Source organism: Lithobates pipiens, unplaced genomic scaffold (genome assembly GCF_037356315.1).
Source record: "Lithobates pipiens isolate NorthernLeopardFrog02 unplaced genomic scaffold, aLitPip1_a1.2 Scaffold_8, whole genome shotgun sequence".
In the NCBI taxonomy this organism is placed as follows: domain Eukaryota; kingdom Metazoa; phylum Chordata; class Amphibia; order Anura; family Ranidae; genus Lithobates; species Lithobates pipiens.
Genome location: NW_027507903.1, coordinates 147,333,060 through 147,345,338, shown reverse-complemented (window position 1 = coordinate 147,345,338; position 12,279 = coordinate 147,333,060). Strand labels below are relative to the sequence as shown.

Genomic DNA, 12,279 nt, shown 5'->3' with positions numbered 1-12,279 from the left:
GGGGGACTTATCGGAATCTGGAAGGCCCTTTTAACAAGGGGACCCCCAGATCCCGGCCTCCCCTCCTGTGTGAAATGGTAACAGGGTGCAAATGTACCCCAACCATTTCACAAAAAAAGTGTAAAAATTGTAAAAATTACATGACACGGCTTAGGGACAAGTCCTTTATTAAAAAATAAAAAAATAAAACTGTCCCACGTAGTCTTCTTTTCTTGCTCCGCCAACGGACCGAAAAAGAAGAAAAAAAACGCGCACGCCGCCACCATGGGAGGCACCCGCAGTAATGACCTTCCTCGCAGGTGACCATCCCCTCTGATGCACGGGGACATCCCTATGGCTTCCCCATAGAGTCAGAGGGGAGCGGCCACCTGGTTACGTAGAATACTGTTTTGAGTGGAACTTGTCCTGTTAAACCGCTGCATGGTCTTGGCCACCGTGCTGCAGCTCAGTTTCAGTGTCTTGGCAATCTTGTAGCCTAGGCCATCTTTATGTAGAGCAGCAAGTCTTTTTTTTTCTTTTACCTCAAAGAGTTCTTTGCCATGTTGAACTTCCAGTGACCAGTATGAGAAAGTGAGAGCGATAACACTAAATTTCCCAAGTGTTCTTCCAGGACAGCCCTTGAGAGATGGAGCTCCTCCCATCGACACAGGAAACACATTGCCACAGTTCAAAAGGCGGTCCCTCAGGTCCCTGGTCAGTCATTTGTGTTTCCTCCGTCGGAGGAACATGTTGCCAGGAACCTGGAGGCCCCTCTCAGGGGCTGCCTGAGAACCTGCAAGCCTAAGGGACCGGGTCCTGGTTTATGGCTGCAGTTTGGGTCCATACCTTTTTTCTTTGGCTCGGGTACCGTCCAGCTGAACCGGAGCAGACCCGTTACCCTCCTCCTTCCAGTGCCGAGGTGGCCAGGGGCAGAATGACGCCGGTTTCCCCCAGGAGTGGTGAGTGGAACCTTCCATCTTCCCTCCTCGTTGCAGGGGGTCGGAGACGCCGAGCGTTCACTTCCAGCGGAACCGCGTCATCACTGCGTGCCGAGACTTCCGGTTCCGGGTCTCTAAGGGTACAAGGAGGAGAGGGAGAGCCAGCGCTGTGCCTGTGAAGCCCGACCAGCGTCCAGCTATACCGGATTAGCGGCGGGATTCGGAGCGTCAGAGGGGGACCATGGAGGCTATTCCCCAGGATACTCCGGCGGAGACAGGCACCAGCCAAACCCAGGTAGGCTGCTGGGCATGCTATTACTCTGGTGGAGTGGTGGTGTTGGTAGGCTGGGCCCTGTAGTACCCCACGGTGGCGGTTTACTCACAGTGAGGTTGTTTGTTAGTGGTGATTCTAAGAGGGACATGGTGCTGACGCTAAGAAATCCTTTGTCTTCTTATTTTCAGGCTAAAGAGATGCCAAGGGAAGACAAGACAGGCCGCAAAAAGTGCCCTAATTGTGGGAATAGGTTGTCCTCTGGCTCTAACAAAGCCCTATGCAAGCAATGCATTGCAAGCTTGCTTAAATCTGAGGCAGATTCCCCTTTAGCAAAGTTTTTGGGCTCCTTTAAAGAGGAAATGGCGTCGACCTTTAAGTCCCTCCGGGAGTTAATCACTGGCGTGGGATCAGCTGCAGCTGCCTCCACGAGTAAAACAACTATAATCTCATCCTCACCATGCCTTACAACACCCAGCTCAGGGGAGCCCCGTATGGTCAGGGAGCCTAGCCCCACGTTGATTAGCCCCGAATCCTCTGACACTGACTCGGGTCAGGAAGAGGATCAAGCAGCATCTAAAGCCTCAAAATATAGATTATCTCTCGAGGAAGTAGATGAGCTAATGGGGGCTATCTATGATACGCTGGAAATTGAGGAGGAAGAAACTCAGTTATCCAGACATGATCAAATGTATGAGGCTCTGGGGAAAAGGAAAGCAAGGGTTTTTCCTATACATAAGGTGCTTTCTGACCTTGTCCTTAAGGAGTGGTCTGAACCAGACAAGAAGGTTTTCTTTCCTAAATCCCTTAAGAGAAGGTTCCCTTTTGATGAGAGCCCAGAGGCGGTCTGGAATAAAAATCCAAAACTAGACGCCCCTCTGTCCAAAATCTCAAAGCAGGCTGATCTGGCCTTTGAGGATATGGGCCACCTGAAAGATCCCATGGACAGGAGAACAGACATTGTCTTAAAGAGGGCCTGGGATGCCTCTATGGCAGGCTTAAAACCAGCTCTAGCCACTTCCTGTGTAGCTAGAAACCTGGAGTTCTGGTTATCACAACTACAAGAACACTTAAAGGCAGGCACTCCTAGGGGGGAGCTTTTGAAATCCTTCCCTATGCTTTTTAAGGCCACCAGTTTCATCTCTGACGCCTCCACGGACTCCGTTAAATTTACGGCTAAATCTGCAGCACTTTCAGTGGCAGCAAGGAGGTCAGTATGGATGAAAACCTGGGGGGGAGACACGGCGTCTAAAACCCGCCTGTGCAGCGTCCCTTTTACAGGAGACTTAGTCTTCGGGCCTGAATTAGACTCCGCCTTAGAAAGGACGGCGGACAAAAAGAAAACCTTTCCCGCAAAAAAGAAAAATTTTCAAAGAAAAATTTTTCGTCCCTTTAAGGAACCCTCTAAATCAGAGAAGAGTTCAACCCCCAAAAAACATTGGTCGGGACATAAAGGGAAAGGAAAAGGGGGCATACTGTTTAGCCGCCCCAATCAGGATCCCAAACCCCAGTGACGTCAGGGTTCCTGTGGGAGGAAGATTAAGCAAATTTCTTCCTCAATGGGAAGAGACAACCTCGAACGAGTTTGTCTTAAATATAATAAAAAGGGGTCATGCGCTGGAATTTCACAGCAACCCTCCTTCCAAGTTTCTGGTGACAAAGCTTCCAAGTCACTCAGAAAAGGCCAGGGCCTTACCTTTACTAATAGGGGAAATGGTAGATCAAGAAGTATTGACACCAGTCCCTATTCAGGAACAAGGGGACGGTTTTTACTCGCACATCTTTGTGGTAAGAAAACCGTCAGGGAGATTCAGACTAATTATGAACCTCCGTCCACTGAATCGCTCCATCCGTTACAAGAGATTTCGGATGGAGTCCATTTATTCCATAAAGAATCTCCTGCAGAAAGAGACATTTATGGCAACCCTGGACCTAAGGGATGCTTATCTGCACATTCCAATAAGGGAGGAATGCCAGAAATTCCTTCGGATGGCAGTGCAGATAGACACAAAGGTTTACCACTTTCAGTGCAGAGCACTTCCCTTCGGTCTATCATCCTCTCCGAGAATCTTTACCAAGGTTCTCGGAGAGGCTTTAGTTCCTCTGAGGCTTCAATCCGTCTCAATTATCCCCTACCTAGACGATCTGCTCCTAACAGCCCACTCAGAGAGCCGTCTTTCTCAGGACCTAGAATTGACTCAACTCAGTCTGAGTCGATTAGGGTGGATTGTCAGTCAGGAGAAATCCAAGACAACCCCAACACAGGAGATCCTGTATCTGGGGTACTGGATCAAGTCTGTAGATCAGAAAATTATACTGCCGGAAGAAAAGATTTTGAATCTGTGGCAGAGAATATCTTTTCTTCAATGCAGCCCCAAGTGTACGGTGAGGGAAGTAATGTCGGTCTTAGGTCTTATGACGGCAGCCATTCCAGCCGTACAATGGGCCAGGTTCCATCAAAGAGAACTTCAGGGTTTTCTGTTAGAACAATTAAAAGGCAGAGATCTGGAGGAGGAGGTATCGATCCCCTCAAGGGTAAAACGCTTCCTCTGGTGGTGGAAGGACAGGGAGAACCTAAACAAAGGGGTTCATTGGGTCCTTCCTATCACTTCAACACTAACAACGGATGCGAGCAGTTGGGGCTGGGGAGCCCACCTAGGCTCAAGCTGGGTCCAGGACAAGTGGACCCCGGAGGAGAAATGTTTCTCTTCCAATTGGAAAGAACTAACAGCAATCCTGAGAGCTGTTCTAGCTTTCCACCCCACAATACAGGGTCACCATCTACAAGTCCGTTCAGACAATACGACGGCTGTAGCATACATAAACAAACAAGGAGGAACCAGAAGTCCTCGTTTGATGTTGGTAGCCAGACGCATTCTCCAGTGGGCAGAAGCCAATCTGGAATCCATTTCTGCAGTTCACCTGAAAGGGGAGCTGAACAACAAGGCGGACTTCTTGAGTCGACAGAGGATTTCGAACCAAGAATGGTCCTTACACCCAGAGGCATTCAATCTCATAACAGCTCACTGGGGAGAACCAGAGGTAGACCTTTTTGCGAGCAAGAAAAATGCAAAGGTTCCCAATTTTTTCTCGCTAAACCCAGGAGATCAACCCCTGGCGGTAGATGCCTTGCAAACTCCATGGACTTTCAGTCTGGCGTATGCATTTCCCCCTCTTCATCTCATTCCGAGGGTCCTAGCAAGATTCCTCAAGGAGAAAACCCGTTTGATTCTAGTAGCACCTTTTTGGCCCAGGAGACCGTGGTTCACAACGTTGCTACAATTGACAGACTGTCCGCCTCTAAGACTTCCCTACAGACAGGACCTCCTGTCGCAGGGACCTCTTTACCATCCGCAGGTCGCCACACTGAAGCTGTCAGCGTGGTTACTGAGGAGGAAATCTTAAGGAGTAAGGGCCTGTCAGACGAGGTAATTGCGACCTTACTACAGAGTCGCAAACCAGTCACGAGAGCTATTTACAAAAAAGTCTGGAAAAAATTCAATAGCTGGCTGAATGGCCGGGACATAAATACGGCTAATATTCTACAGTTTTTACAGGAAGGTGTAAACAAGGGTTTAACCCTAAGTACTATTAAAGTACAGATAGCTGCCTTAAGTGTATACCTAGATGAACGCTTACAGGAAAATCCTTTTGTCGCTAGATTCTGTAAGGCAGTCGCTAGACGCAAGCCAGTCAGAATCACAAAAGTCCCATCCTGGGATTTAGCAGTTGTGCTAAAAGCTTTCTTGGGGTCACCCTTTGAGCCTATCTCAGAGGCCTCCCTAAGGCTTATTACCTTTAAGACAGTTCTCCTGGTGGCAATCACTTCAGCCCGTAGGGTCAGTGAAATCCAAGCACTTTCCATCAGGGAACCATTCCTACAGATCCTAGAAGACAGAGTCATTCTAAAGACAGACCCTGGGTTCTTACCAAAGGTAGCATCTAGCTTCCATAGGTCCCAAGATATTGTCCTCCCTTCATTTTGTCAAAATGCAGCAAATGAGAAAGAGGAACGTTTTCATTTATTGGATGTGAGGAGGTGTATTCTAGAATATCTTAAAATAACAAATCCATTCAGAATCTCAGACTCCCTTTTTGCCCTTTTTTCCGGACAGCGTAGGGGACAGAAAGCTTCAAAAGTAACCATAGCTAGATGGATTAGGCTAGCTATAGCAGAGGGGTATAAGGCCTTGAATAGAGATCCTCCTGAGGGTGTTAAAGCTCACTCCACAAGAGCGTTGTCTGCATCCTGGGCAGAAAGAGCTGGTGCCACCCCGGAGCAGGTATGTAAAGCAGCCACATGGTCAAGCTTTTCCACCTTTACAAGGCATTACCGACTGGACTTAATGTCTAGTCAGGATCAGGCCTTTGGGAGGAAAGTCCTCCAGGCCGTGGTCCCCCCCTAATCTGGTAAGTACTTGGGGATCCTCTCAAGGGCTGTCCTGGAAGAACACTTGGGAAAACTGGAGTTAGTACTTACCGGTAACTCCTTTTCCGGTGGTCTTCCAGGACAGCACGATCCCACCCTTTATTTGATTGTAGTGATGTACTAATGTTATTACCTGTTATGGTTTATATGTTTTTCAGTTCCATCCTTCGGTTCTTGGTGAATGACTGACCAGGGACCTGAGGGACCGCCTTTTGAACTGTGGCAATGTGTTTCCTGTGTCGATGGGAGGAGCTCCATCTCTCAAGGGCTGTCCTGGAAGACCACCGGAAAAGGAGTTACCGGTAAGTACTAACTCCAGTTTTAACACACCTGCTCCCCATTCACACCTGAGACCATGTAGTGCTAATGAGTCATATTACACTGGGGAGGGAAAATGGCTAATCGGCCCAATTTGAACATTTTCACTTAGGGGTGTACTCACTTTTGTTGCCAGCAGTTTAGACATTAATGGCTGTGTGTTGCGTTATTTTGAGGGGACAGCAAATTTACACTGTTATACGAGCTGTACACTCACTACTTTACATTGTAGCAAAGTGTAATTTCTTCAGTGTTGTCACATGAAAGATATAATAAAATATTTACAAAAATGTGAGGGGTGTACTCACTTTTGTGAGACACTGTATGTATCAGCAAAATTACATGTACTAGTGCTTCCAGAAGTCCTTCCAGCTTCAGATTTAAAGTTGTCTTTTGAAACAGGGGTCACTTATTTCTTAGCAACAATCTCCATGGTTTGATTTATAATAGTGTTTGCTACATTACTGTTTTGTGACTGACCTTTTCCTCATTGCAAGAATGCTTATTACCATCACAAGAGTGTACTGTGCTTAGTAGATTAGTATGAACTGGAAACTTGCGTATTAGTTCTTGCCTATTAAAGTAATGTATTTAGAAAAATATATACATACTCTCTAAAATCTAACACACCACTCTTCAAGGATATATGTATGTATTTTGTAAGGGTCACCATTTACACCACTCTCTATTTCCAACAATTAACTGTCTACATTTAACGTTTTATATTTCACATTTTATTTTATAGTAAAAAATGAATTAGTGTTTCTTTTTGTTTTTTGGAATATTGTTGTTTGCAAGATATTAGAATAAATGCTTGTCAACTACAGAAAACCACATCTCTGCTGGTGTACTAGAAATCTCATTTGCAAGGTTTCAAACATGAGAAAGATGTCAAGAATACTTCTACCATAAGAAATCAGTGCACTGTATATAAACATTTGGTTTAGTGCCAGTTTACTAAAAACAGCTCTGCCCCAAAAATATATTTTTCAGATTGTTTCTCTCTTTCTCTTTTATCTGCATTTTAAGTATATTCTGTTTGATTTTATTTGAAAAATTTGATTGAGGGGATGCACACAGCAATGAAGAGTATGACAGTACAGATGAAGAAAAAGGAAGGGGGTTGTTAGGACTTTACATGAGGCAATGAATGGGTAGATTCATCTGCCTCCATCCCTATTGTTTGAGAAGATCAATAAAAGAGGTTGAGGCTTTGAATGAAGCACAGCTAAAAAATAATAACATGATAGTGGATTCCAAAGAAATATACATAGATAAAAAGAATAACATGATGAGATAAAGAACACCTTGACAATTCATTGTACATAATATCCTCATTTACAACCATTGGAAGGATAATAGATACATAAATATCACATATCCAGCCAAGGTAGAGGTCAAAGTAGGGGAAATAAGTAATTCTCTCGATGGACACAGCTGGCCACGTAGTGCCACCAACGCCACTCTGCATTATAAAGAGGGAGGGGTATTTCTAACGCAGTGGGGCATTGACGGCACTACGTGGCTAGCTGTGTCCATCGAGACCATACATGCGTGGAGTACACATCCCTCCTCACTCCCTAAATTCTCACATACTAGCCCTCAGTATACAGTATGCGTTGGAGATCTAAGGTAATCATTCTTTGTTTATGGTTTCACTCACTGAGTTTCTTATTCCCCCTACTTTGACCTCTACCTTGGCTGGATATGTGAGTTATATTAACTAGTATATCAACCTACCCTGTTTTGGATAGTATTTGCCCAAGGCCAGCTTCATATACTAATAAAGTTATATACTTTTTTTGCAGCACACCTACTGGAATTGCCATATACCCTCTATTATCAACAGGAGTTCCTTACATCACCCATGCTCTCCATACTGTCTCCCTGGTCACCTTCCTGGCCACGGTCTTGGGGCCTCGGCTCCCATGGGATGTTTGTTCCTTTATGGCGCCCCCAGCTGGTTACTACATCACATTATCTTATATCCATTGTATGTGTAGGTATAAGCATTTGGTAAATGTTTGTTTATCTTACCTTCATTCTTTTTTTACTCATGTCCAGTATTCATTCATTTTGCAATTTCCCTTTTCTATTATAGATCTCTGTATTTATAACTGTTCATGATGAGTGGATAGACTCCACGAAACGCGTAGATCTTTGCCTCATGCTACTCCATATAATCACGCGATTCTGAGATTTCACATTATTAATGCTATGAAATATTAACTTTTTTTTTTTTTTTTTTTTTTTAGTTTATTAATTAGTCCTGGTGATTGTGAAGCCCTACAATTATACTAATATATATTTATGTATCTATTATCCTTAGAATGGTTGTAAATGATGATATTATTATGTACAATAAATTGTCAAGGTGTTCTTTATCTCATCATGTTATTCTTTTTATCTATGTATATTTCTTTGGAATGTTATTGTTTTTTAGCTGTGCTTCATTCAAAGTCCCAACCCTTTTATTTTATTGATGTTGTCAGTAGAGATGACTAGTCCACTCCCAGGTGATAGCAGACTCCTTGTTACTGAATACCAGAAGCTTTCAAAAGTCAGGAACACATTGGGCTGAGGTTCCTCACCTTCAAATGGAATACTTCTGGCAATGAAGCACCACAGCTAAACCTAAAATAGTGATATGTCTGCAATGGCAGCATCCTTCACTCATCCTCACCTCCAAGCTTTCTAGACCTTAGGCCAGGAGTCTCCAAACTATGGCCCTGCAGTTGTTCAGGAACTACAATTCCCATCATGCTTAGTCATGTCTGTGAATGTCAGAGTTTTACAATGCCTCATGGGATGTGTAGTTCCGCAACAGCTGGAGGGCCATAGTTTGGAGACCACTGCCTTAGACCCATCTGCCAGAGAACTCCAGTACAAACTTTATCATAAGTAAGGTCTTATTAGTAATACCACTGCTAAGGTTCAATGTGTTCTAATTTGAGAAGATTAGTATAAAGTTACTGTCAGGCTTGTGTTAGCTTTAGTTTATGGACATATTACTGTGCATGCTGAGCAGTGTGCATGTAGACGGATGTGCACGCTCTGCACTGGTATTGGTACCAGACAGTGTATTTAAAGTGTTTTTAACCGTGAAAAAGGAAAAAGCAAGCCTGATCCTTTAAAGCAGGATACACAGCATAGTGTTTGTGCTGTGTCATTTCAACCTCTCTAGGTTCTAAAAAACCCGGTTGACCATGCCTGTTCCTGTGTCCACCTTAGTGTGCTGATCCATGATAACCGTGGTCAGGTTTATGTGCCTCTGTCATCCCGCTGCTCTCCTCTCTCCCACCTCTCCCCCTCCCTACCTGCCTGTCAGCTCGGGAGTCTGTGTATGATCCAGCTACTCTCTGCCCCTCCCGCCGCTATAGCTGTAACATTACTACTGACAAATCCTGTAATCCCCTATCTTACAAGAAGATGTGCAGTATCCGTGTTTTTTTGTTATTCCACAAAATACCTTATTTACAGTGCCGCTGGGGGGTCGCAGCTCTCCTCCCGGCTGATGTCAGTGGGGAATCTCGGCCCCTCCCGCTGTAGTGCTCAGAGTGGTGAAGGAGAGCGGTGGGAGGACACATGCAAAATAAGGCATTTTGTGCAATAATTAAAAAAAATAAAAATACTTCACATTATATCATCCTTTAACCACTTAAGCCCGGACCAATTGTCAGCCTAAGGACCAGAGGTCTTTTTACAATTTCGCACTGCACTGCTTTAACTAGTAATTGCATGGTGCAATGTGATACCCAAACAAAATTTGCGTCCTTTTCTTCCCACAAATAGAGCTTTCTTTTGATGGTATTTTATTGCCTCTGCGATTTTTATTTTTTGCAATATAAACGGAAAAAGACCGAAAATTTTGAAAAAAAAAATATATAAACTCAATTTTAGTCATACATTTAGGCCAAAATGTATTCAGCAAAAAATGTCAATAAGCGTATATTTATTGGTTTGCGCAAAAGTTATAGCGTCTACAAACGAGTACATTTTCTGGTATTTACACAGCTTTTAATTTATGACTGCCTATCTAATTTCTTGATGTGCTAAAATGGCAGGGCAGTACAAAACCCCCAAATGACCCCATTTTGGAAAGTAGACACCCAAGGAAATTGCTGAGAGGCATGTTGAGCCCATTGAATATTTTTTTTTGTCCCAAGTGATTGAATAATGACAACATTTTTTTTATATTTTGCCACAAGTTGCGGGATTATTACAAACTTTTTTTTTTTTTTTGCACAAAGTTGTCACTAAATGATATATTGCTCACACATGCCATGGGCATATGTGAAATTACACACCAAAATACATTCTGCTGCTTCTCTCCAAAATGGGGTTATTTAGGGGGGGGGGGGTGCCATCTGGGCATTCCAAGGCCTCGGAAACTGTGATTGGCAGTGAGGAGTGTATTAAAAAAATTACACCCTTAGCCCTTGTACACACGGTCGGACATTCCGACAACAAAATCCGTCGGATTTTGTCCGAAACTTGTGTTGCATACACACGGTCAATCAAAGTTGTCCGAAAATCCGAACGTACGTAACGTGATGACGTTATTTCGTTACGACAGGACTACGTTCAGGCTAGTAGCCAATAGCTAGGTCTAGGAATTTGATCTGAGCTTGCGTGGCACTTTGTCCGATCGGAATTCTCTACACACAATCGGACAAAGTCCGATCGGATCATGTTTTCGGAAAGTTTTATAGCCCAGCTCTAAAACTTTGTCCGTTGGATATTCCGACGGAAACAGCCCGATGGAGCCCACACACAGGCAGATTATCTGTCAGCGCGGTCCGATTGGACATTTTCCGTCGGAATGTCCGACATTGTGTACAAGGACTTAGAAAGCCTGAAGGCGGTGCTTGGTTTTTGGGGTCCCGTACGCGGCTAGGCTCCCAAAAAGTCTCACACATGTGGTATCCCCATACTCAGGAGTATGTATAGCTTGGGGTGTGTACTTTCCAAAATGGGGTCATTTGAGGGGGGGGTTTGAACTGTTTTGGCATTTTATGCACAACATTTAGAAGCTTATGTCACACATCACCCACTCTTCTAACCACTTGAAGACAAAGCCCTTTCTGACACTTTTTGTTTACATGAAAACATATATTTTTTTTGCAAGAAAATTACGTTGAGCCCCCAAACCTTATATATATTTTTTTAAAGCAAAGGCCCTACAGATTAAAATGGTGGGTGTTACATTTTTTTTTTTTCACACAGTATTTGCGCATCGATTTTTCAAACGCATTTTTTGGGGAAAAAATACACTTTTTTTAAATTTTAATACACTAAAACACACTATATTGCCCAAATTTTTGATTAAATAAAAAAGATGATCTTAGGCCGAGTACATGGATACCAAACACGACATGCTTTAAAATTGTATATAAAACACGCAGTGGCGACAAACTACGTACATTTTTAAAAGCCTTTAAAAACCTTTACAGGTTACCACATTAGATTTACAGAGGAGGTCTACTGCTAAAGTTACTGGCCTCGATCTGACCTTCGCGGTGATACCTCACTGTTTACATATGACGTCAGACCGATGCTTGCGTTCGCCTTTGTGCAAGACCAGGGGGGACAGGGGTGATATTTTTATTATTATTTATTTTGCTTTTTTATTTATTTGTTAAACTGTTCTGTTCCTTACATTTTTTTTAATCATTTTTATTGCTATCTTAGGGAATGTAAATATCCCCTATGATAGCAATAGGTAGTGACAGGTACTCTTTTTTTTGAAAAATTTGCGGTCTATTAGACCCTAGATCTTTCCTCTGCCCTCAAAGCATCTGACCACACCATTCGGTGTGATAAAATGCTTTCCCAATTTCCCAATGGCGCTGTTTATATCCAGGAGGGGGGGTCATTCCCTCCCACTACTTGTAAAAGCAGTCTAGAGGCTAATTAGCCGCTAGGATTGCACATGAAAGCCGATCACTGGCTGAAAAGAATGATGCCAAGATTATACCTAAACCCGCGGCATCATTCTGGTATAACCATTCAAAGTCCAGCAACATACCAGTACTTTGCTGGTCCTTGTTGGACATATATTGTAATGTTGGCTGAACGAAAAAAAAGAGATTGATCCATGGGTATGCCCACCATTAGAATACCTCCTTTCATCCACCCACTTCTAATGATGGGCATACATGCACCATTTATATATGCCAAAGCATGGGAGCATCCTCCCGCAAAAGTTATGCCGCGTACACACGATCGGATTTTTCTACGGGCTAGCCTCCGCCAGAATTTCAACCGTATGTATGCAGCATTAGGAGCAAAATCACTCCTCCGCCCCTGCTGCCCCCATGCTTTGGTATGTATGCTCTTTTTTT

The 12,279-nt window shown here is 43.8% G+C and overlaps 1 long non-coding RNA gene across 1 annotated transcript in view; it reads left to right on the top strand.

Annotated features, from left to right (window-relative positions):
- LOC143960482 (uncharacterized) overlaps positions 1–8,172 on the top strand; it is an 85,660-nt gene extending 77,488 nt beyond the window's left edge. Inside the window, exons 2-3 of the long non-coding RNA XR_013270330.1 lie at positions 7,744–7,934; positions 8,037–8,172. This is a non-coding gene — a long non-coding RNA (uncharacterized LOC143960482). The remainder of the gene's footprint in view (positions 1–7,743; positions 7,935–8,036) is intronic.
- The last annotated feature ends 4,107 nt before the right edge of the window (positions 8,173–12,279 follow it).